The following is a 22,215-nucleotide window of genomic DNA, read 5'->3' on the forward strand; positions in this document are numbered from 1 at the left end:
ATTCAGCAACATGACATCCCCTCCCCTCTGAAGTGGGAGAGTCCATCCTGATACCTCATTCTCTGACATATATAGACCGTCTGCTCTGAGGGCTACAGCTCTTTAGAAAAGCAAATGCTTTACATACAGCAAATTGAATTCCTAACATCTCCAGCTGAAAGAATCAGGCCACTGGTAATGTGAAAGTTCTCTCTGCCTAAAACCCTGAAGAGCAGCTGCCAGCTAGAATAAACAGCACTGTTCTAGGTGGACCAATGGTCTGACTCAGTATAAGACAGGTTGATAATCATGCTAGAGAGGATGTGGCCTGAGAATGAGGAATGAAGAAATGACAATGGGAAAAGGAAGCAAAGCAGGGTGTCTTCTATATTTACTGGCCCTGCTTCTTTGTGTTTACTGGGTCCCCCTACTGCATTGTCAGTATTTTGTTAATTTGCCATTTACAGTCCTTTGACTGTTTACTGTGGTTTTGTAGTTCTTGGTTGATTTATGTAGATTCAAGCTGGCTTTCAGGTTAGCAAAAATGAATCCCCCAAATCAAAATAAAACAGTTGGACATGCTTTTTCTCTGTTTGTGTTTTTAATTTTATGTGAAAATGAAAATCAGCAAAGAAATAAGATCAAGAACTGTGCAAACTTAAAACAGAAACCCACCATCAAACTAAATATTACGTTGCTTCCATTGCTTAGACAAATGTATTGGGTGGGATTCAAGTGGCCTGTTCCGCAAGTGGAAGCCAGTGCAAGGAGGGAAGCGCAGTGGGGCCTCCCCCCTCCTTCAATTGCACCCCACTCTAGCTCCCCAAAATCTGACCTTCAAGAACAGTGTGCAGGGGAAGGAGAGGGACAATTGCTCTACTGGGCAAGGAGAAATGCTTGCACTGATGGAACAATCTTTATGAGCCAAGTATGTCAGCTCAATTTTTATCTGTTTAAGAGCAACAGAGCCACAAACACATTCATGTCAAGGCTGGTTAGAGATTTCTATAGATTACAGACCCAGGCAAGAGCTCCAATTATGAACCATATATCTTGAGAAGCTGCTTGTTTCTTTGCACTCATTTGGGCACCTCAAGATACCATAACCAAATTTTACATTATAGTTCCTGAGATCATGGAGCAGGCTTTTGCCTAGGTTTAGATACAGTTGGCTACTATTTTGAATCAAAAGGGTGGACTGATCCTTTCAAAAACTGCCCTGATTTTAACCCTGATTTCAAAACTGAGGTGATTTTTCTGTTTTTTTGTTGTTTCTGAGAATCCCTGAGCAATGCCGGGAACAAGGCTGCTAGTGTTTTATAATACACAAGTTGATTCCTGTGCTATAATGGACCATGCTGAAGCCATGACACATTACACTGCTCAAAAAGTCCTCTTGCTACTTTTTGCTCTGTGCTTGACTCCACAGCTTGAAAACTTCACCACAGTATTAGGAACAAGCCATAAGGTGCTACATTCTAGGCATGATTAAAATTATTTTTAAAAAAAAATAATTGTATTCTGCTGGGCAAACACGTCTTCATACTGCAGACCAAACAGGGACTAATGTCTAGAACTGGCTTTTTGAGGCTAGCCTGGAGTTGCAAAGCTTGACTAATATCACATACAGTGGTACCTCGTCGAGCTCCCACCTTGTCGAGCACCCATTCCATCGAACGTCCATGGCAAACCCAGAAGTACCGGAACGGGTTACTTCTGGGTTTGCTGCTCACGCATGCGCAGAAGCGCTAAATCGTGCTTCGCACATGCGCAGAAGCGCAAACTGCTCCGCACACATGCGCAGATGCAGCATTTTGTCCAGCGTCCTTTTCGGCCAGCGATCAGGGCTCCGGAACGAATCCCGGTCGCAAAACAAGGTACTACTGTATATTGAAAACGTACCTTTCTTGTAACTGCTAGCAATGAGGGTGCCAAGAAGTGTGGATTATGTTGAAAGTGCCAACCTCCAAGGCCTGTGGTGCTGCTGCAATTTGCGCATCTCAGAAAGACTTGATTTGCGACCCCCCCCCAATGTTGATTAATAATGTTTTTTTTTCTACGGGTTCCACAGAAAGTGGTGTATGAAGTAATAATAACAGAGGCATAGACATTCCCATTTGTTTCAAACTGATCCAAGAGAAACATTATGAAATGACTTGGAACAGAGCTCACAAATCTTTCTTTTCTCCTGTTGCCCAATACTTCCTTTTTGCATTGTTTCAGGGCAGTGAGTGCGGTAAGAACTCTTGTGGATTATGAAAATGACAACAGAAAATGGAATGGTAACGCCCTGTCCATTCAACACCATTTTTCTACTGCTCTGTCTAACTGTATTGATCACATCTTTTTGATTTGGGGCCATGACCTTTATGCACAATTGACACTGTGCTAGTACAGGGTTATGTTGTGTGAAGTGACCGGCTGGTGCAGAGTGGGCCTCCAGGGCTGCTTTGCCAGAAATATTGCTGAATATGGCATCACTGGGTTGTTCAAAGCTATTGCCTGGAAAAGAATTTGTCAGAGGCATGAAGCAGAGACAGGACACAGCTCATCAACATATGCATTCCATTGAGGAATGCCTTTGAAAGTACAAATTGGGTTGGCTGATCCACACCTTCATAACTCTTCTCACACGCTCACCCTGCCTCTCTCTTTTTGACCACATCCCTCCATCTGCCTATAATTTCCCACAACTCTCTCTCCTCTCTCTCTTTCCTGCTCTCTTTCTCCCAACCCACCCCTCTTCCTCTGCTATCTGCTGCTCTATTTTTCTGAGCACACCCCTCTTTTTCTCTAGTACCCCAGATCTCTTCCTCCCTCCCTCCTGGGAAAGGCCTGGCAAGGGAGGGAAGCAAGCACCCCAACCTGATGTGATGTTGGAAGCAGCCAAGCACTATAGGCCAAAGGAAAGTCAGCAGTGCATTGAAATTCACCCTTGTCCTAGTCATTGAGGGATTATGCAATTAATGTAATGACATCACAATGCTATATAACATAAGCCTGGTTCAGGCATTGGACTACATATGCAAGGGCGTGAAATGGGGATAGGGTAGAGGTCTGTACAGAAAGCCCCATTGCCAGTGTCCCTGGGCATGCAGGCTCAGTCCTTTCCATGTTTAGTTTAAAGGCCTCCCCTAAAAAGTGTTCAACAGCACATGCTCAGAAACGCTGTGCAAAATAGAAACTGATATTTAAACATGCATTTAAATATACATATTGTCAGAGCTGGCTCCAGGTCCCAGCTCACAGAGGACCAACGCTAGCCGGTAGTAATGAACAAAAGTCTTTATTCAAGAACAGTTTCCAGTTTCAAGCCGTAGCGCTCCAGCTCTACGTCTAGGGTTAGACCGGCGAAGCTCCATCTGAATCTCCGCTCCCTGTACACCAGTTTAAGACTCTAGCCTTACTCCACCTCTTCCGTCTCTCCTTTCTCCTCTGGGTCCTGTTACCCCCCGGGGTCCCTTCCTTCCTGGATTCTTCTGACGCAGACGCTGACCCCCCTGACTCCTCCCGCTCTTTCCGGCGGGCTTTGGGACCTGGCTCCCTATCCGGGCTGCCAACTGTGCTGCCCTCTTGTACATTTGAACTTGGCGCGCGCGCGCAGCCTTCGACCTTCCTCTTGACCGTTTCCTCGCTCCCCGATGGAGGCGTGGCCAATCCTGCCTCATGTCCTTCCGCTGGCAGTGCGCCTCCTGATCCCGATGCCTGGGACTCCTCCCCCCTACTGCACTCTGGTGTAGACGCTGGTCCTGATTTCCAACTGCTGCTTTCTGAGTCCCCTCTGGCCCCTTCTTCCTGGGGTGTCCCCCTCGGCGCCCCCCTCGCCCTGACCATGGGGGCCCCTTTCTGTGAATCTTCCGATTCGCTGGAAAGACTCGGAGACCTCGGACCGCTGTCCTCGCTAACATTACCTTCGTACTCCTCCCCCTCGCTCTCTATTTCCTCCCTTTCTTGTGCCTCTGCTCCTGAACCCCTGACACATATGAAAAGTTGGGTTTTAAAAACATGCCGATCCAGGAGGTTTCGGGCTGCAAAAAGAATCAGTTCATTAATTAACCACTAGACTTCCATACAAAGATCATGTTGAATATTTTGATTCTTACAACAGTAACTTTGTCCGCAACTGCATAAAACCACTGATGTCTGCGGGATTTGACATTTGAAAAGGTATACACCACACATAATGGAAAGTAGACAAAAAGAACACTTTATCCAGCTGGAATTCAAAACGGTAAACCCAAGTGCAAAAGGGAAAAACCCATTCTGATAGAAATTAACAATAAATCCAGAATTTCCCTCTTCGGCATATTTGCTTCAGCACGCGTTCCAATAAAAAAAGAACTATTTCTCACTCACTTGGGGCACAATCTTACGGTATGTGGGAGGGCATCCTAGTCATGGTAGGGTTTTGCAGATCTTCTGCTCTGCAAGTAGAGAAGAAGCTCCACCTTCACATACGGAGTTCTCTTAACTGAAGCACCTTCCCAGTCAGCATGGAAAAAATGGCCTTGGTGCTCCTGACTGTCAGTTGCGTGCTGAGGTCCCCCAAAACACCCTAACCCAATAACTCACACTTCACACATCATTTTTGTTTACGGTTTTTGGCATAATTTTGGCCACAACTTTATTATCATACAAATTGTGAGTGGTTGCTTAGGCATTGGTTATGACTAGCTGTCCCCCCCGCCTTGGGGGACAGCACTGACTCCCGGACTCCGGCGGGAGCCAGTGTGGAGGAACAGGACCCAGGGATTACTGGAGCTGCGCCGTTCAGACCCTCAGTACCATCCCTGCCTGCTCCCAGGAGCTTACGCGGCCCGCACCCTGCACCAAGGGTTTGGACGAGGGGGATGGTAAGCCCCTGAATTCCTTTAATGGAATTCCCGTGCAGCAGCAGCATTGGAGGGGTAGGCACAGCCAATCCGCACCCCTCCACCAACCAATTTTAACCAATGCCTAACCGCCAACCTTACAAGTTGTGACGATTTGCTACGCAGTAGGCAAAACCCAATTGGCACGCACTAATCAGCCAAAAGGTAAATTCCTACCAGGCCCCCGCACCAATGCAGGCGACCCCTAGACAGGCAATAGCAAGGTCAAAGCGCAAGCCCAATCAAGGGAGGCCGGGCGGGTGATCCGGTGCCCACAGCGAAAGAGAAAGGAAAATGCTGTGCACCTTGTTTAAATAAGCTCTGATCCCACCCCTAAATTGGCAACATCAAATTTACCCCAGTAACACCAACCACCAATCCAGTTCCATCCCTTTGAAACTAGCCTGCCTGTTAACCCTGGGGTGCTTTGTCTGGCCCCATCCGCAACACGTGCTCTCCTTTAATGAGAACACGCTTACTCTGACAACTGACAAGGCAAAGGGGATGCACCAAGACACAGATTGAGGGATACTTGGATCCACTAGATTCAAAGACTTCCTGCTTCTCCTGACATGTTCCCCCAAATAGGAAGGAGAGTAAATCAACCCTGGGCTACTATACTTATTTTTCTTCCTACTCGGAGGGATTTTTTAATTATTATTTTAAAAAACAGCTTTCACTGAAGAGAAACTATTTCCTGCATGAAGTTGGGTTAAATTAAGGTTGCCATATGACCGGAATTTCCCGGACATAGCCTGGATTTGGCCGTCAGAAACGGAGTCTGGGCGGAAATCGCTGAAATGTCTGGGAAAATCTGGACGTATTGGCAACCCATGTTGGATGTGTAGAATTTGGCGAATTTCCTTGAAAACAGCTCAAAAGGTCTTCTTCTCTTTCTTTTTTTGAGATTTTGCAACGCTCAACAACTTCGGCCCAAAACAAACATGCAAAAAACAACAACACCTCAACCACTTTTGTGTCCGGATTTTCACTTTTAACAAGAACAGAAGAGGCAGGTTTGACCAGGAGAATTGTGGGATGTGGCTGAGATAGTGAGAATGGGAAAACATTACAGGAACATAGGGTGCAGTCAGGCCATTGGCCCATCTAGCTCAGCATTGTTGACACTGACTGTCAGTGACTCTTCAGGATTTCTTATGGGTTCACTCTTGGGCCTAACTATACTGTAGGTAGTGGCGAATGAACCTGGGACTTTCTGCATGAAAAGCAGATGTTCTACCACTGAGCAACAGGCCTTCCCTAGTTCTCCTAATTTCTGCCTCACAGGTAGGCTGGAGCTAGCTTTGAATTCTACCTTTTGATGCCAAACTGTTGGTCAGTAGAAATTGTGACCTAGCCATGAATATTTTGCATTTTAGCCCTGCCTGAGCATGCTGAACTGCTGGTTTGCCTCTCAGCTTCGAAGTCCTAACCACCAGATTATAATGCAACAGAATGGTGCCTTGTGCACTGCACCCCCAACATAAGGCAGATGGACTGGGCTCTACTTTTGCCAAGAATGAACAATACAAAGATCATCTTAAATGGATGCGGTACAGAGTTGGGTTGAGCAAAGCTGAAGGAATCTTAAGTATGTTAAGAGCTGTGGAGAATTGGCTATGCAGAAAAGCTTTTGGATCCATGGACCTCCTCTGGAAGAGGATGAGGAATAAAATATAAATTGATTGAGAAGAAATCATTGTGGATTTGGAACAACTGTAAAAAACAAACAAACCCTGGGCATATTCCAGACACATATGTTCTTGAAAGTGGGGTGTTGTTATGTGGCACCCCCTCCCATAAATGTATGGCTCTTTAATTCCACCTCTCACGCCTCTTCCTCTCCATCTGGATTGCTTCCTCATTGTTTTTATCATTTATCATTTAATGTATAGTAAGTGCTTTCCAAGAAATGAAATTCACAACTGTCCCAGCTTACAGTTTTACAGTCTAATAAACTCACCACAGTAGTCCAAACACTGCAACCCTGTACCTCGGGTTAAGAACTTAATTTGTTCTGGAGGTCCATTCTTAACCTGAAACTGTTCTTAACTTGAGGTACCATTTTAGCTAATGAGGCCTCCTGCTGCTGCCACGCCGCTGGTGTGCGATTTCTGTTCTCATCCTGAAGTAAAGTTCTTAACCTGAGGTACTATTTCTGGGTTAGCAGAGTCTGTAACCTGAAGCGTCTGTAACCTGAAACGTCTGTAACCCGAGGTACCACTGTACTTGCATAGAACTCTACTATTTGGCAGTTGAGTGGCTGATGTAATCAGCATTTGCAGGCTAACACAGACCTTTCCATAGGTAGAGTGCCTCTATGGTTGTACCACTTGAATGGCACCCACTCCTTCACTGGTTGAGAAGCACATGAGTGCTCCTTCTTTTCCGCTGCTACTTAAGAACGGCAGCTTGAATATAAAACCATCTTGCCTGGTTTTATGTTATTTTGAGTAGTAACATGCAACAGACCACATTTCTGTAAACCAGAGCTCTTTAGGCTTAAAAAAAAAAAATGGTTCACCGAATATTTATTACTCTTTGTAATAATCCATGGAACCTTCATCCTCTTCTGGGCCTTTCTGAAAAATGACAGTCAAGAATATTAGCACCCCTCTTTCCCACCAATACACACTCAGGGCATAACTGAAGCTGCAATTCTTTCTTAAGAAAGTGTCAATAGTATCTAAAATGGTTTTAAAAACATGAGAAGCCGTAATGATTTTTAGATGTCAAGCTAAGCATTTTAACAGAGCATTAAAGTACTTGTGGGGTTCAAAACTCTCCTATGAAAATAGCACCAAGACAACTCACCAAACTGCTTTTTTCCTCCATGCCATGTTTTATTGCAATCATACAAAGTGGGAATGTGCCCTTTAACTGATATGTTTTGTAATGGGGTCTATTGTAAGTCAAGACTCTTTGCCCCTCCCCCTGCCCAACAACCACACAATAGAACTGTAAGCCAGATGGTCACATTAACATGCTGTCCTTTTAAATTCTGCTTATTTATAGTTAGGGATGGACAAATATGTCAATGGTGGTTTCTCATTTTTCCAGTCCTCAGTTCTCCACACTCCTGCATCAGTTTGCAATTGTTTTAGTCCATATTTTCCACAAGATGTACATTTTTGCACGCAATGTCTCCCAAAGGAACACATTTTAAAAGTTATTTTTGCTCATAAATGCATTTTTATGCACACTTCCGCAAACGGGCACATTTTTGTACACATTATTTGGTTGGAGAACAGAATTGCAAAATTCAGAGAAATGTTCCTTTCAAAGGAGAGCTGTGTTTTGGTTTTCATATTGTTTCAGAAAGTACAAAATTTGGTAGGTCCGCATTTAAATATGAACAGGTCCAAATGTCTTCTCCACCCCTATTTCCAGGGAAGGCCTCAAAGTGAGTTTTCAGTGGAATCTTTGCCGCAGTTTTCTAGATCTATGAACAGTGGTCGCTATAACAAAGAAGGGAAAGAAGATGCTTGCCTCTTTAGGGCTACAAATGGCAAATTGCTTTAACGTTGTAAGGGATATTAGTTACCGTCAGGGGATAAGGAGGACAGAATAGTGGATTAACTTGACAGATCCATTGTATCCCATGTCTTTTGTCCAATACAGGCCTTGTTAATGTATTTCTTTTCTTCACACGCACAAAAATCTCCAGTAATATTAGAGATGTGCTGATACTGCAAAAGCCACCTGCAGATCACACTGATGTGCCCTGCTTCTCACAGGTATCAGATTGTTGGTTACCCTCAAAAAAATCAGATCAGGTGTCTCCAGGTCTACCTGCATTCTCCATCTCTTTTCTTTCTTTTAAAAAACTAATCAGGAAAGACAGGTGCTGGCTAGGTTTTTAGCAGAAATTTGGCGAAATAACTGAGAGACATTGACAGAACTAGGGGGTGGGGAGGGGGAATTCCAGGACATCACATGACCCTTTAAATGTTTGTGTCTTTTGATCAACAAGAGTTTTTTCTTGACAGGTTAAAGGTTACAGCAGTATAGTGGAAAATGAATTTTAGAATGGATGTGGCGAAGTCACTCACCCACTGGCACCATGTGCAAAAGGAATCTGAACCGGGAAGGTAACGAAAAAGCCATAAATATGTGAAACATCTTCATGTCCCGCTGCATTATTTAATAGTGCAGAAGCAAACACAAAACACACGCTCCTAACTCGATACTGCAAGTGACAGAAAGCCGCAGGAATGTTTACGAAGGCCATTGGGTTGAATCCGGTCTAGGTCATTAAAAACAGGAATGGTGAGGAATGTGCTAGATGGATTATGTAACTTGATAGACTTTCAAGGCGAGAGCCATGTCACATGGTTAGCAGAGCAGACTCTTGGGAGGAAATGGCTTCAAAGCTACAGCCACTTCAAAGTTACAGTCAAATTAAGGTGTATTTGCAGAGTCTGCATCACTGTTTCCTAGCCTTTGTCTTTTCTGCAGATAGAAATATAAGAATTCTGCCCACCCCCCACTTCATTTGATACAGATGTCTTACTGTACAGTCCTTTATGTTATAGACTGCTGGTCCCATTTTCTGTTTTCAATTGTTCTTGTTTTTATCTGTAAATTGCCTTGAGTCCTGTCAGGTAAAAAGACTGGGTATGAATAGACGACGACGACGATGATTTCTATTATTAATTTCACCAGTGGTGGGACAGCTGATCACCTGCTGATTTAAATTGTGTGCGTATGCATGTGTGTACTTTAGAGACATTTAAAGAGGTAGTAATACCTTGACAGCAAAATCCTGTTTATACTCAGAAGTATGCCCCACAAACTTCATCGGAACTTACTGTCTAGTGTGTTTAGGGTTACAACTTTAGGATTCTTAAGGAAGAGAGAACTGAAATCATCTTATCTATTTACTCATGAAACTTATTATGTACTGTATTTATTTATTAAATATAGATTCCCCACCCCCAAAGCCGTGCTAAGAAGGTCATTCTATCAGCGCAAGCATTTCACAGAACAATCTCCCCTCTCCTCCCCACCTGTTCTTTTCTGGGGGTTCTCCTGAGAGCAGGGGAAGTCTTGTTGCCCTCATTGGAATCTTCTGTAAATGAGTTGTTTGTTGATTACATCCTTATCACAGCAATGCTTAATATAATAAAAATCCTTAAGCAGTTAAACACACACATCACAACATTCAATAAAATTTCCTTAAAATAAGATGAAAATGAAAAACAACCCTATATCTCAAATAAAACTGGGTAGTCTACAAAACAAAACAATACAAATAAAGAGTCAGAGTCCAGGAAAGCTTGGGTAAACAGGTATATTTTTAAGTCATTACTGTCTTCACCTCATGAATTACCCAAGGGAGGGCATGCCAGGCATTTGGTTGCAAAGACTGAGATATACTATTTGCATTTACTCAGCTCAAAGTTGCCAGTGGCAAATATTTAGCGGTAATGTTGGCTTTAATATTTCCCCCCCCCTAAATCTGCATCATCATCATTATCATCTCTACTTTCACTACAGTAAATATACCCATGTTTTTAATGCCTAGTATTTGCACAATGTTTTCAACTTCTCAAAGTGTTCATACACATTATCTAGTTGTAATCCTTGCAACAACCCTGAAGCTAAGTCTGTATTATTAGTCCATCTGCAAAAAGCGTCTCGCTTCTCCCATAGCCACAGCCTTGGATTCAAACAGAAATGAAATATTGCTCTCAAACATTGCTCTTCCTCTCCAGCTTGCTGTTTTACTTCTAGGTCCCATCACTGCAAAACTTTATTCCAACTCTGGCATTCTCTGCTCAGGGAGGGGGCCCACCCATTAGCAGTCTCACACCGACCCCCTTAATCCACCACCACCTCACCAGGAAGCTAGCTTGGCAATTTTTGGAATTAGAAGGCTTGATTAGCTTTTAGCACTTGGTGGATCTAGGGATTAGAGAGGTTTGGCATATAGCCTACTTCCCCAAACTCATAACACTACATAAGATGGCACTATGACTATCCAGTATGCTAGACCCATTAGCCCCACCCACTCTTTTGACCACTGCTCCTGCCTATTTGAACACAGCATTCCTGCACCTATTTCCATTGATGCATATAGCCTCCACCTGTCCTCACTCATGGTTGTACTGCCTTTCTTATTTAGTGATCATCTGGATTTACCTTCCTGACTTTGACGTTGGCTTCTTGCCTTCTTCAGCATCTCCTGCTTCAACCAAGGGCAAATCTCATCTTCTTCATAACATGTACATGCTTCAATACTGCTCCAGACATATATCTGGTTCAGATTAACTGGTATCAAGGATGATTTATGATTTGCTAGTACTGAACAATTACAATGGATATTTCAAAATGAGATGTCCTATAATAAAGTATATTTATTTGACACACCACGTTTTACTGAGCAATAACATATCTCAGGATCCCTCTATTGATTTTGAAGTATGCTCCCCCCCCCACTTTTGATATAAAATGAGCAATCCAATTCCCCCTTTTTTCAATAAAACTTGGAGAAGCTTAGCCAACTAGAAAATATTTCTAATAGGAAATAGTTTGTATACGTTTGACCAGCAGCATTTGATTTAAATCTGCTAAAGTCATTACCTTTTTTGCCTTTTAGGTGGAGCAAACCCGAGTTTCCAAAAATATGACTACACTTTTCTGTTTGCCTGTTGATCTTTTGTGGTAGACACCCCAACTTGGAAAGCATCTGAGCCAAATATCCGTTGGTATCTTCTAAAATGAAGAAGCCAGATTTAGAAATCCCATCCCCCGAAAATATGTCTTGGACGTGAAAATCTCCAAGACTTCTACAGTGTCAATTTTGGCATGCTTACTAACCACACAGGAAACAGAATAGTATATGAATTCATAAAATGAGGGTTGAAAATTACATATATTTGACATAAGTAGAATATCAAAACCAAAACCCACAAAATATGCAAAGGGTATGTTTTTGTCATCTCATTAGCAGAGACTCTGTTTCAAAGCTATTCATCTTTTTCATCCTTATGTTCCTCTCCATAGCTCTCTCTGGTCCATTGATGGTTCATACTGTTTGGTTTAATTCTAAGCCATAATTTACTAGTAATACACCCCACACCACAATGATAGAATTTCCACCATAAATTGGTAAAATGTAGGATCCAGAAGCACATTGACTCATGGCCTATGTATTCAAGAAAGAGCTGATCTTTCATGGTTTAACAGCATTGGTATGTACACACTCTTTTCACAGCTATGAACATGCATGACCCCACTATGCATGACCCCAATATGCATGCAATCACTTACTCTCCTAGGTGGTTAAACATAACATTAGAGTTGTGAAATCATGGATGTGTTTCTATTAATACAGCAGCACTTACAGTCATACCTCATGTTACATTCTTTCAGGTTACGTCCCGTGGTGACCCAGAAGTACCAGAAAGGGTTACTTCCGGGTTTCGCCGCTTGCGCATGTGCGCTGCGGGTTGTGCTCTTTTTGTGTTGCGAACTGGCCTCCGTAACGGATCCTGTTCGCAGCCAGACGTACCACTGTATTTCTACCTGCTATACTCTAAGGCAGTGGATTTCAACCAGTGTGCCATGGCACCCTGGGGTGCCTTGAATGATGGTCAATGGGTGCCACGGGCAACACTAGCCTCTGCCCCCTTTCCTTTCCTTCCTCCTCTCATGCCCTTTCTCGTCTCTGCCTCCCAAAGGCTTGCACAGCTGTTTATTGCAGCAGCCCTGGCTATAAGCTCCGTGGGCAAATAGTGCCTCTGGGAGCACCTCTCTTTGGGGTAGGGTGGGGGCAGGTCCAGCAGCAGCAGCTGCCTGGAGGACTCCCAAGGAGAGGGAAGAGAAGAGGAGGCTGAGGGAACCCTCCACAAGGGAGGGTGTTTGAAAAAGGGTGAGGGGCTGCCAGCTCTGCAGGCAAGGGGTGACATAGCTGGGCTCCTGAGCCCCAGGGGAGCTTCAGAAAGAATGTAGGTTGAAAACCTCTGATCTAAGGGTTATCTCTGTGATAATCGTTTGTCTTAATGAGTACGAACCTGGAGGCAACTCAGAGCACAAGTAAAGTACCGTGTTTTTCCAGTGTATAAGACGATGCTTTTTGCTAAAAAAAAAAATAGGCAAAAAATGGGTGATTTCCTACATTTTGGGTTAAAAAAATAGGGGTTGTCTTATACATAGGGGCATCTTATACACAGAAAAATATGGTAAGTGGGTGAAATGACCCTCCTTCTGTGATATGAACCTATAGAATTCTGACAGAAATTTAGAAAGCTGAGAATCAACTTAACTGGCACTCCTGACTTTTTACATGTCCCCTAGACTTTTCAGATTTTTGCTGTTACGCTTCTAAGTTTATTTCTGTAACCAGGTTGGTGATATCAAAACATAACTTTCAAAAGGACAAAAGTTGATTTTTACAGAGCCCGGCAAACTCTTCAGGTGCCATGAGAGAGGACGGTGAACCACAAAATGGTGCTTTCTTCCCCGCTAAGAAAGAAGGCGTGAGTGAATATCTATATCGAAAACAAGGGGGAAAGAAAGATGTGCTGCCCCTGCGGATCCTGCTGCCTGAGGCAGTCACCTCACCTGGCCTCATGCGTGGGCTGGCCCTGGGAGGGGCTGTAGCACAGTGGCAGAGTGCATTCTTTTGATTGCAAAAAGCTCCAAGTTCAGTCCCTAGCATCTCCAGCCAAAAGGATTTCAAGCAGTAGGCCATGAAAGGCACCTGCCTGAGACCCTGGAGGGTCAGGAGAGACACTAACAAGCTATGAGGACCAATGGTCTGACGCAATATAAGGAAGCTTCATGTGCAGGTGGGCTGTCATCCAGATGCGGTTTTAGGGAATGTTGAGCAGTTTCCTCTTCCTTCCGGACTGCTCTTAAAAGTGAAATAATAGTAAAGAGGGAGTAAGGAGCTCTTGGGGAGTAATTAATTCAACATCACATTGTCATCACATTGTATTTAATGTGATCTGGGGAACTTTATATTTCTCCACGTTTTTATTCAGTAGAAAGGCTCAGAAAGCAGTCAGTGTTGTCTTTCTACCCATAAATGTGTATCACCCACAAGAGGAAGTTATAGGTCATGGCTTTGTTGAGATATGACACTGATTGCAGATCTAACCGTTGGCAAATAATTTTTTTCCTGGAAGCAGCAGAAAGCTGCTCCTAATATGTCTGTGACTAATAGGTAATCCCTACAAACCAATATGCAAATTTTCAGCCTTTCCTTTCCTGCTTGTTGTAACCAGTCCTCACCTATCTGGTAATGGGAAGATAGTCACTTTCCTCATAGGTCCAAAGGCATGGGTTTTATGGAGACTTGAGTCTCTCAGCACTGTTCATTTACGACAGCATTAAATAGTCTCATGCAAAATGTTGTGTATAAGGCCTTTGTGCAACTGTAAACCGGGTTTTGCATGTGTGTTGGTATGCCAGAGTTATGGCCAAAGTGAATAAGGAAATGAATTATTATTATTTTTTAAAAAAATAACATAAATGTGAAGTTCCTTGGCCCCAAGTTCAAGCCCGCAGAAGGAAATGTGGAAAGGCTGTCTATATTTCTTGGAAAGTGACTGTGGCTCCATGGAAATAAAAACTGTTATTCCTGATAAGTTATCTCATTGTTTGGTTTCATTAAATGCTAGAAAAGGGTGGCATGTATTAAGGGTGGCATGTATTTTTGAAGCTGGACTTGACATATATTTTGGCTTTAGATAAATGGGCCCTCTAAATTCATTTCAGAGATGTGGTAAAAAGGTTTTAAGGCTGCAATCCTATGGCCAGTTTCCTGGGAGTAAGCCCTACTGAACTCTGTGGGTTGGATTCAGACTTCCCATGAGTATTTTCTTACCTGATTCTCGAAATCCTTGTCTGAATCCCTGTTCTGATTACTTTCACCAAATGAAGTGAGACAGTTGCCTGCTAGGGTGAAGTCCTTTTCAGTGATGGCACTCCAGTTGCATACCCTCCAACATATTGAGTCTGAAACCAGGATGTGTGTCTTACCACCTATGCAAGATCACGGAGCCCAAAATGGCTGCCATGCTTTCATGTGAGAAAATGGAATATCCCATATTTTCCGGGACACTTGCAGGGTATGAGGTTTGGGGACAATCTCCACATAGGGGTTTGTCTTAAGGTGTTTTTGGCACCAGATGAAGACATTTTTATTCATTCAGGCCTTGAAAACTACCTACATTTTTAATCTGGTCTTCTTGAGCCTATGAGTTTGTCAGATTTTATGCAGCTTTTGTTTTGTACATGCAGGGCCCACTCGTGAAGACCCTCCAAGTGTCCCTATTTTCCAGGGATGTCACTGATTTAGAGAAGCCATCCCGATTTCTGATTTGATCCCAGAATATCCCACTTTTCTGTAGGATGTCCCTATTTTCACTGGAGAAATGTTGGAGGGTATGGAGTTATCTGACCCCAGAGCTGTCTGAAGGCAATCCTGTATAGGGAAATTTTAAAAAATGTTTAAATATATATATATATATATATATATATATATATATATATACATTGGAAGCTGCCCAGAGTGGCTGGGGCAACCCAGTAAGATATGTGGGGTGAAAATAGTAAAATTATCCTTATGGACTAGGTCATCCCTATTTTCATCAGGGAAATGTTGGAGGATATGCTATTTGAACGTTTGTTATCCAAAATTTCAGTTATACACATACAAAGAATTGTACTGAAACCTTATTACATGAATGGCTGATTCAGAAATCTGAACAGCCAGAGTTTGCCTACTTTCTTACTTGTTTGCATTCTGCTTGTTGGAAGCAGCCATTTTGGATAGAGGGAAGGAGAGACATCAAATCAGGGAGTACAAGATCAAATCAGGGAGTTCAAATCAGTTTTTCCTTTCTTTTGCTTTTGCTGGTTGGCTGCAGCAGTTTTGGGCAGAAACCATGAAAGGAGGGAGATCTGACAGTTCTGCCCTTCTTGGTGAGGTGCATCCATTCAACTCATGATTAGCACTTTGGCAGAATTCAGAAACATCCCCATTCAGCATTTGATGGCTGAAAAGATATCATGGCTAGAAACCTTCAAATTATTTAGTGGTGAGGATACGTGATAGTTTTTTAATATTTGTATTGTTTTTACAGTTTTTACAGTTTTTACAGTTTTTACAGTTTTTGTTTTGTTTGCCAGCCTGAGAGAAATGGCAGCATATAAAAATCTAAAAAAAATAAATGGTTCATTCTTCAGTGAGGCTCATGGAGTGGCCCTCGAGAAAAAAGCTATATAGCTGCAATTTAAAAAGGAAGCTCTTCCATGAAATTCTCACTAAAATGAATGGAGATTGTGCAAGAAGAGTACTAAAGCCTGTATTATATAGCACCTATTTATTTCAGAGCTCTAGATCAAACAGATAGTTTTAGCATTGGCTTGGGGATTTCATCAGTGGTTTGATCTTCAGAAAGTATCCATGATAATGACAATGCAGGAGATGATGGGCTGTTGACAACATTTATTTCCATTTGTATATTTCAGGGATGGAACATGATGGGAAGCATCCTCCCAAATATAAAACAATGTTCAGTCCCTTGATCCAAAGTGAAGCACAGAGATTTCCTTCACAGTGTTGATGCAATAAATTAATATGATGATATGTTGATATGGGATATGTAATTATGGGATTGCAAAGCAGGAGACAACTCATCTTGACTTGCTGACAACTACCAGGATATGGAGATATAATGACACAAAGACATGCAGGAGCCTATCCATTGGAGGAAAATGATTCTATTTATTTTGTAATTTAACTTAAATAAATCAATAGCATACATACTGAAGTAAAACAAAACCTCTTTTGTTGCTGCTGCAGGATTTGTTTCAAAAGAGCTGCAAAAATCACGGCCTATGCCATTCGATTTATGTTTGATCTTGTCACAGATATATAATATCAGACTACCCTTGGGCATTAGCAATAGACAGTTCCACAATGGCTAAATATTCCTTGTATCAATGAAGATTTCAGATTATTATTTTTACCGACGCTTATCTTGGAATTTCCCTGTTTACCTTGCATTATTATTTAATGTAGGCTTGATTTTCACACAGCTGTTAATTGTTTTGAGAAGGTGCTTTATTTTATTATCCTGTAATATAACAAACTGGACTATCTACAATAACAAGAAAGGGTGTGTGCGTATTACTTCCTTGGAAGAGCGTGTCTATCCTTCCATACGAATTTTTGTGGTCCCCATATTGAAATGAGTTGGTCATCTTGGCCCTGCTCATTCCTGATTCTAAGAAGGAAATCTTTCTTTTCCCTTTGAGTTCAGTGGGCACAAAACCACACCACTAGCTTACTAAAAGGGTTTTCCATACAAAATAAATTAACCAAACATTTTAGAGGAAATATTTTCCTCATCGTTGCATGAATACACTCGATTGCTTGTGCACCCCGAGCTGTTCAGTAGAGAATAATCTATCTAGAAATAGCAGCAGATCCTACTCTCAATTATGGCAACTTTCTTCTCTCTGGCTTTCCTCTTACCTTTCTCCAAAACTCTGTTGTCAAATTATTCACTTCTCCCATTGCTCAGAACATTGCACCAACTCAGAGCCCTTCACTGATTTCACATGCCTGTCCATGTCCCACACAAACTCCTTTGAAGCTATCCCTAGCCCCACCGTATTGTTACACCATTTCCCCCTCATTTACTGTGTTTGGATGTAACACTAAACCATGGTTTGATTAGCTTATTTCCAACTGGTTTGTACCCAAGTCTGAACTCCTGTCATTAACATACTTTGCCCCTTCTGTGCTCATCTTCCGCCCCCCAATTTTCTAGTGCTAACACTGGCCTGTACAGTTGTACCTCGGTTTACGAACTTTATCCGTTCTGGAAGTCCATTCTTAAACCAAAGCCGTTCTTAAACCAAGGTGCTCTTTCCCTAATGAGGCCTCCTGCCGCTGGTGTCCTTCCACCATTCGGCTTCTGTTTGTAGACCGAGGTAAAGTTCGCTAACCAGAACACTACTTCCGGTTTTGCGGAGTTCGTAAACCAAATAGTTCATAAACAGGGCTGTTCTTAAACTGAGGTACCACTGTAAAGCTATCCCACTGCTTATAGTGTGTCTTCTATAAGCATAACTAACTCTGCATCCAACAACAAGCCATTATCTTTTGCCTTCAGTCACATTTATACATTCACATTAATGCATTCAGCCATTTCTATAGCAATGTAGAAGAGCTGGAGATATATGCATGAATTTCCTAGTTGTATAATAAACTGTTGAAAACGCATTGATTGTGTCTTCTTAGAGTTAACAGGTTTAGTAAGGCATTTTATTAACTGGTTTAAAAACTGTGGAGTACTAATTTCTCCTCAGAAAAGTGAAACGAAATTTATGTATGACAACTGACAAGTTTTGCATGAAACTCCCAAGTTGTCCACAATGATCACAGAGCCTGAGACCAACACGAGATTTTCTGTTTCAAAGGAAAAGAAGTAGCTATCCATTGAATATGCATAAAAGACGACCTGCTATTTATCCCTTTGGTTTTGCGTAAATAAGAACCTTGACTTCACCAACTGTTTTTTTTTAAAAAAGCTAACATTATGATCAGTATTTCACACCGCTGAAAGAAGGAATCAAAGATCTGTAATAAATGAAGGACCTAGTATGGCTTCTTTCCAGTTATCAGGTAAGAATTGTTTTACTCTTTCCTCTTAATGCCTCTTTTTTGTTTCCTCTTTGTATTTATTTTTGGCACCCACCCAAGACCATAAGAACTGCCTTGCTGAATCAAAACTACCTTCCAAACAGCAGCCAGTCAGATATCTCTGAGAAGTTCGCAAGAAGAGCATGAAGATAACAAGCTTCCACCATTGCATGTCCCCATCCCCTACTGTACAGTGAGTATGGCAGTCCCACCTAGGAATAGCATCAAGGTGCTGAAACAGTGTAAGTGCTGTGAATTCTACTGCCCAGATCAGATGTGGCCTTTATTTTGATCTCCCTGAAAGCCAAACATCACACCAAGTTCTATTGAAAGAAAGTCTGGGAATTTATGATGGCGCCTTCTGTTTTCAGAGTCCCCAAGAGCATAATCCACTCCAAGATTTTATTGGGTGAAGTACAGAATTACAAGCAGGAGCTTGCATGTAGTAAAATTTCAAGTACCGTACCCATCTCAGAATTTGTTCCTAACCCGTTTGCCTGGAACCAAGTGATTATCTTTTTCACATTGACTCTGATTTAGAAATGGAGTTGTACTCAAAATTGAATGTGCTGAAATAAATAACCAGTAAGTGTGGGAGCATGTGGGAACATGTGGGAGAGTGGCATGCATGGGAGTTGAGGGTCTGTGGTTGAGGAGATGGACTATGGCTGGATTGGGGAACCCATGGTCCTCCAAATGTTGCTGAACTCTTAACTCCCATCAAGCACAAGCAGTCTGACCACTGGTCAAGGATGATGGGACTTATAGTCCAGCAACATCTGGACCACACATTCTTTATGGAGATCAACCAACATATATATAGGATATATGGTGAGAAGGCATTCCTACTCATGTGCCTGAAAGAGCAAATGATCATCTTCTGAGATACTGAGGGCAGGATTCAACTAGTGGGTCTGTCAGAAGAAGCCCTGTGCAAGGACTTCTGCTTGTGCAATGGGGCTTTCCCCCACTCCCTCACACCCCCCGAAATTGGCTTGCGGTCAGGAGCACCTTCTGAGCAGCACGCAGCAGGAAATGCTTGCCCTGACCGAACAATCACATTAGTGTGACCTTGAATTCTTCCCATAAGCACAGCAACTAATAAACATGTTTTATTACACTCAAGCTGACGAAAGAAAGAGTATTTCAACCTTACTTCTGCTCTCATCAGAATGCAGAAGGTATTAGTGGTCTCCTTAGGAAACCAGGAGAAGAGATTCTAGAGAGGAGATTCTGACACTGCAGTATCTGAAAACCAAACCATGTGACACAGCCCTTAGAATTGAGGAGTGAAAGGGTCTTTCACACATGCATGTTCACCAGCATATCCAGGCCCACAAAAGGGTTTTGTGCCCCTGCCAAGATCCTACAAAATTTGTTATTTAATTTTAAAAAAAAAACATAGCTGATTTTGTAGGTCCCCTGTTGTGATGCCAAAAGGTGTTTTGTTCGTGGTACCCAACCTCATAACCCCATTTTAAAACTTAAAAAAATAATAATTTAGTCTTATTAATTTATAGACAATTGAAGGCCAAAATAAGCTTCTAAGTAGTTTATTCATTTAAAAAAATCAGTTGACAATTTTTTTTAAAAAAAGGTTTAAATTAATTTTTATTACAATCTCTCCCAAATAAAGTATTATTTGGGTACCAATCTAGACTGCTCAATAGTATTTCTCCTAGTGATAGTACTATAGTTCTTTGCCATAGCTTCTTTCTTCCCAACTCTGTGCTTCCTAAAAATTCATTTATTTTTTGTGGTCTTTGTTGGCTACTAATACTAGCTGTTTTCTTTTTAATTTGTTTGCAATTGACCGAGCAATTGAAATTTCATTCTGAATTGTAATTTTATTTTACTTCTAGTTTTTGAGATATAAACGAGTTGGCTAATTTAGTGGTACAGAAATTGGGATTCTCAAGAATTCTCATTTCCAGATCGTTGTTTTTAAATAGCATTGTACTATAGAAATATGTTATTTCCATGCCATTTACACATAAAACAGCCTTTTGAGAATTAAAGGATGGATTTCTGAAGAGATGCTATGCTACTACAGATGGTTAAACACAGATTTTAAAATGCCATTGGACTGAGTACAAGATCTTGTTTTATTCCGCAGATGAGTGACTTTTCAATTCTTTGTGGTTGTGAAAAATAATATAAATACCACATACCAGGAGAATCACTTTCCATGGAAAATGATGAGACTCAGTGGTCATTGTTCTGCTAATATTGACATGCTTGTTAAGAGAAAATGCACGGATTCTGCCAGGATTCAACAAATGCGTTCAAGTCAAGCAGAAAACCTGCAAAAATGCAAGTTCATCTGATAAGTTGAAGCTGGCATGGTTAGCCTTCAGCAGCCCTGTGTAGTTTTTCTTTGTTTCTTTCTTTCTCTGGAAAACCCTTTGCAGTGAGTCAATAACTGCAAACCTACATTGAGCCAATATCAGCTTTCTACATGCTCACAGTGTTCTTCAGCCAATGGGTTACATTCAGCTAAGTCACTCTGAGAGCAGATTAATTGAAATTGATAGATTGAGGTTAGTCAAGTCCACTGATTCAAATGGATTTACTCTTCATACAGCTTAGTTCGGCAACATGCAAGACTCTCCTGGAGTGAAGTGTGAAAGGAAGAGAGCCAGCAGGACTGAGACCATCCTGCTGTAGGATGTCGGGTGTGTCCTCTGATTCCTCCTTGTCTGTGTCTGCGCTGACAATGAGACACTCAGCCTCCAGCCCTGTCCTGGAAGGGCCTTCTTCTTCTGAGTCCCCCTTGATTGCTCCAATCTCCTGCTTCCAGCATCTCCCAACTCGTCCCTTCCCCAGCCTCCTCTCTATTGTCCCTGTCGACATGCAGAGGGCTGCAAAGGCCAGCTGGCTAGCCCCAGCTGAGCCGCCTCCTTCCAGCTGTCCCGCTGCGAAGACCCATCGGCCTCTGCTTCAACGTAAATCAGCAACCCGGGCTTCAAAGCCAGGGCACACTATCAGCAGATTGAACTGTGCACACAGAATAGGCGTGAGACTTGTGAAAGTATACTACAACTACCGATTTATTAATCATAAATCAGGACGAAGAAACATGTCATCTTTCTCTCTTTGTCTTCTCAGAGACACAGGGAAAAGCAAAAGCTATACACACAACCGAAGTTCCCAGCAACCTGTGCTGGAATGTAAACAGACATGTGACACGCAACAGTTCCACTTAAGGTGGAATGGAAATCTCAACAGTCCTACCATCAAGACCTGGAGTTTAAGTCGTAATATTCCCTGTCCTCCCTGGGGGGCTATTGGTGTTTCCTGCTTGGCAGGGGGTTGGACTCGATGGCCCTTGTGGTCTCTTCCAACACTATGATTCTATGATTCTATTCTATGGATGGAAGGCTCCTGCCACTCCCCCTCATCCAGCCAGTCCTTGACAATTATTTAGATCCATCTAGCTTCAGGCCTAGGCATGAAAGTGGCCATGTCGCCCTGATGCGTTGCAGAGAGTTGGACAGGGGAGTGCAACCTTGCTCCTGCTTCATCTCTCATCAGCGTTTGATACCATTGACCATGCTATCCTCTTGGACCAGCTCCAGGGAATGGGAACTAGAAACACTGCATTAGAGTGGTTCCAATCCTACCTTCAGGGCTGAGTCCAGAGCACTGGGAAAGTGGCTTTTGGCCTCCTGGCATCTATATCATGGGTTGCCGCATCTC

General features: G+C 42.4%; 1 long non-coding RNA gene across 1 annotated transcript in view; it reads right to left on the reverse strand.

The window, feature by feature from the left end:
• Positions 1 to 11,467, reverse strand: part of LOC310682600 — a 31,788-nt gene extending 20,321 nt beyond the window's left edge. Inside the window, exon 1 of the long non-coding RNA XR_014514041.1 lies at positions 11,436 to 11,467. This is a non-coding gene — a long non-coding RNA (uncharacterized lncRNA). The remainder of the gene's footprint in view (positions 1 to 11,435) is intronic.
• Between the last annotated feature and the right edge of the window lie 10,748 nt (positions 11,468 to 22,215).

This window comes from Podarcis tiliguerta (genome assembly GCF_965153285.1).
Source record: "Podarcis tiliguerta genome assembly, chromosome: 1".
Taxonomy (NCBI): domain Eukaryota; kingdom Metazoa; phylum Chordata; class Lepidosauria; order Squamata; family Lacertidae; genus Podarcis; species Podarcis tiliguerta.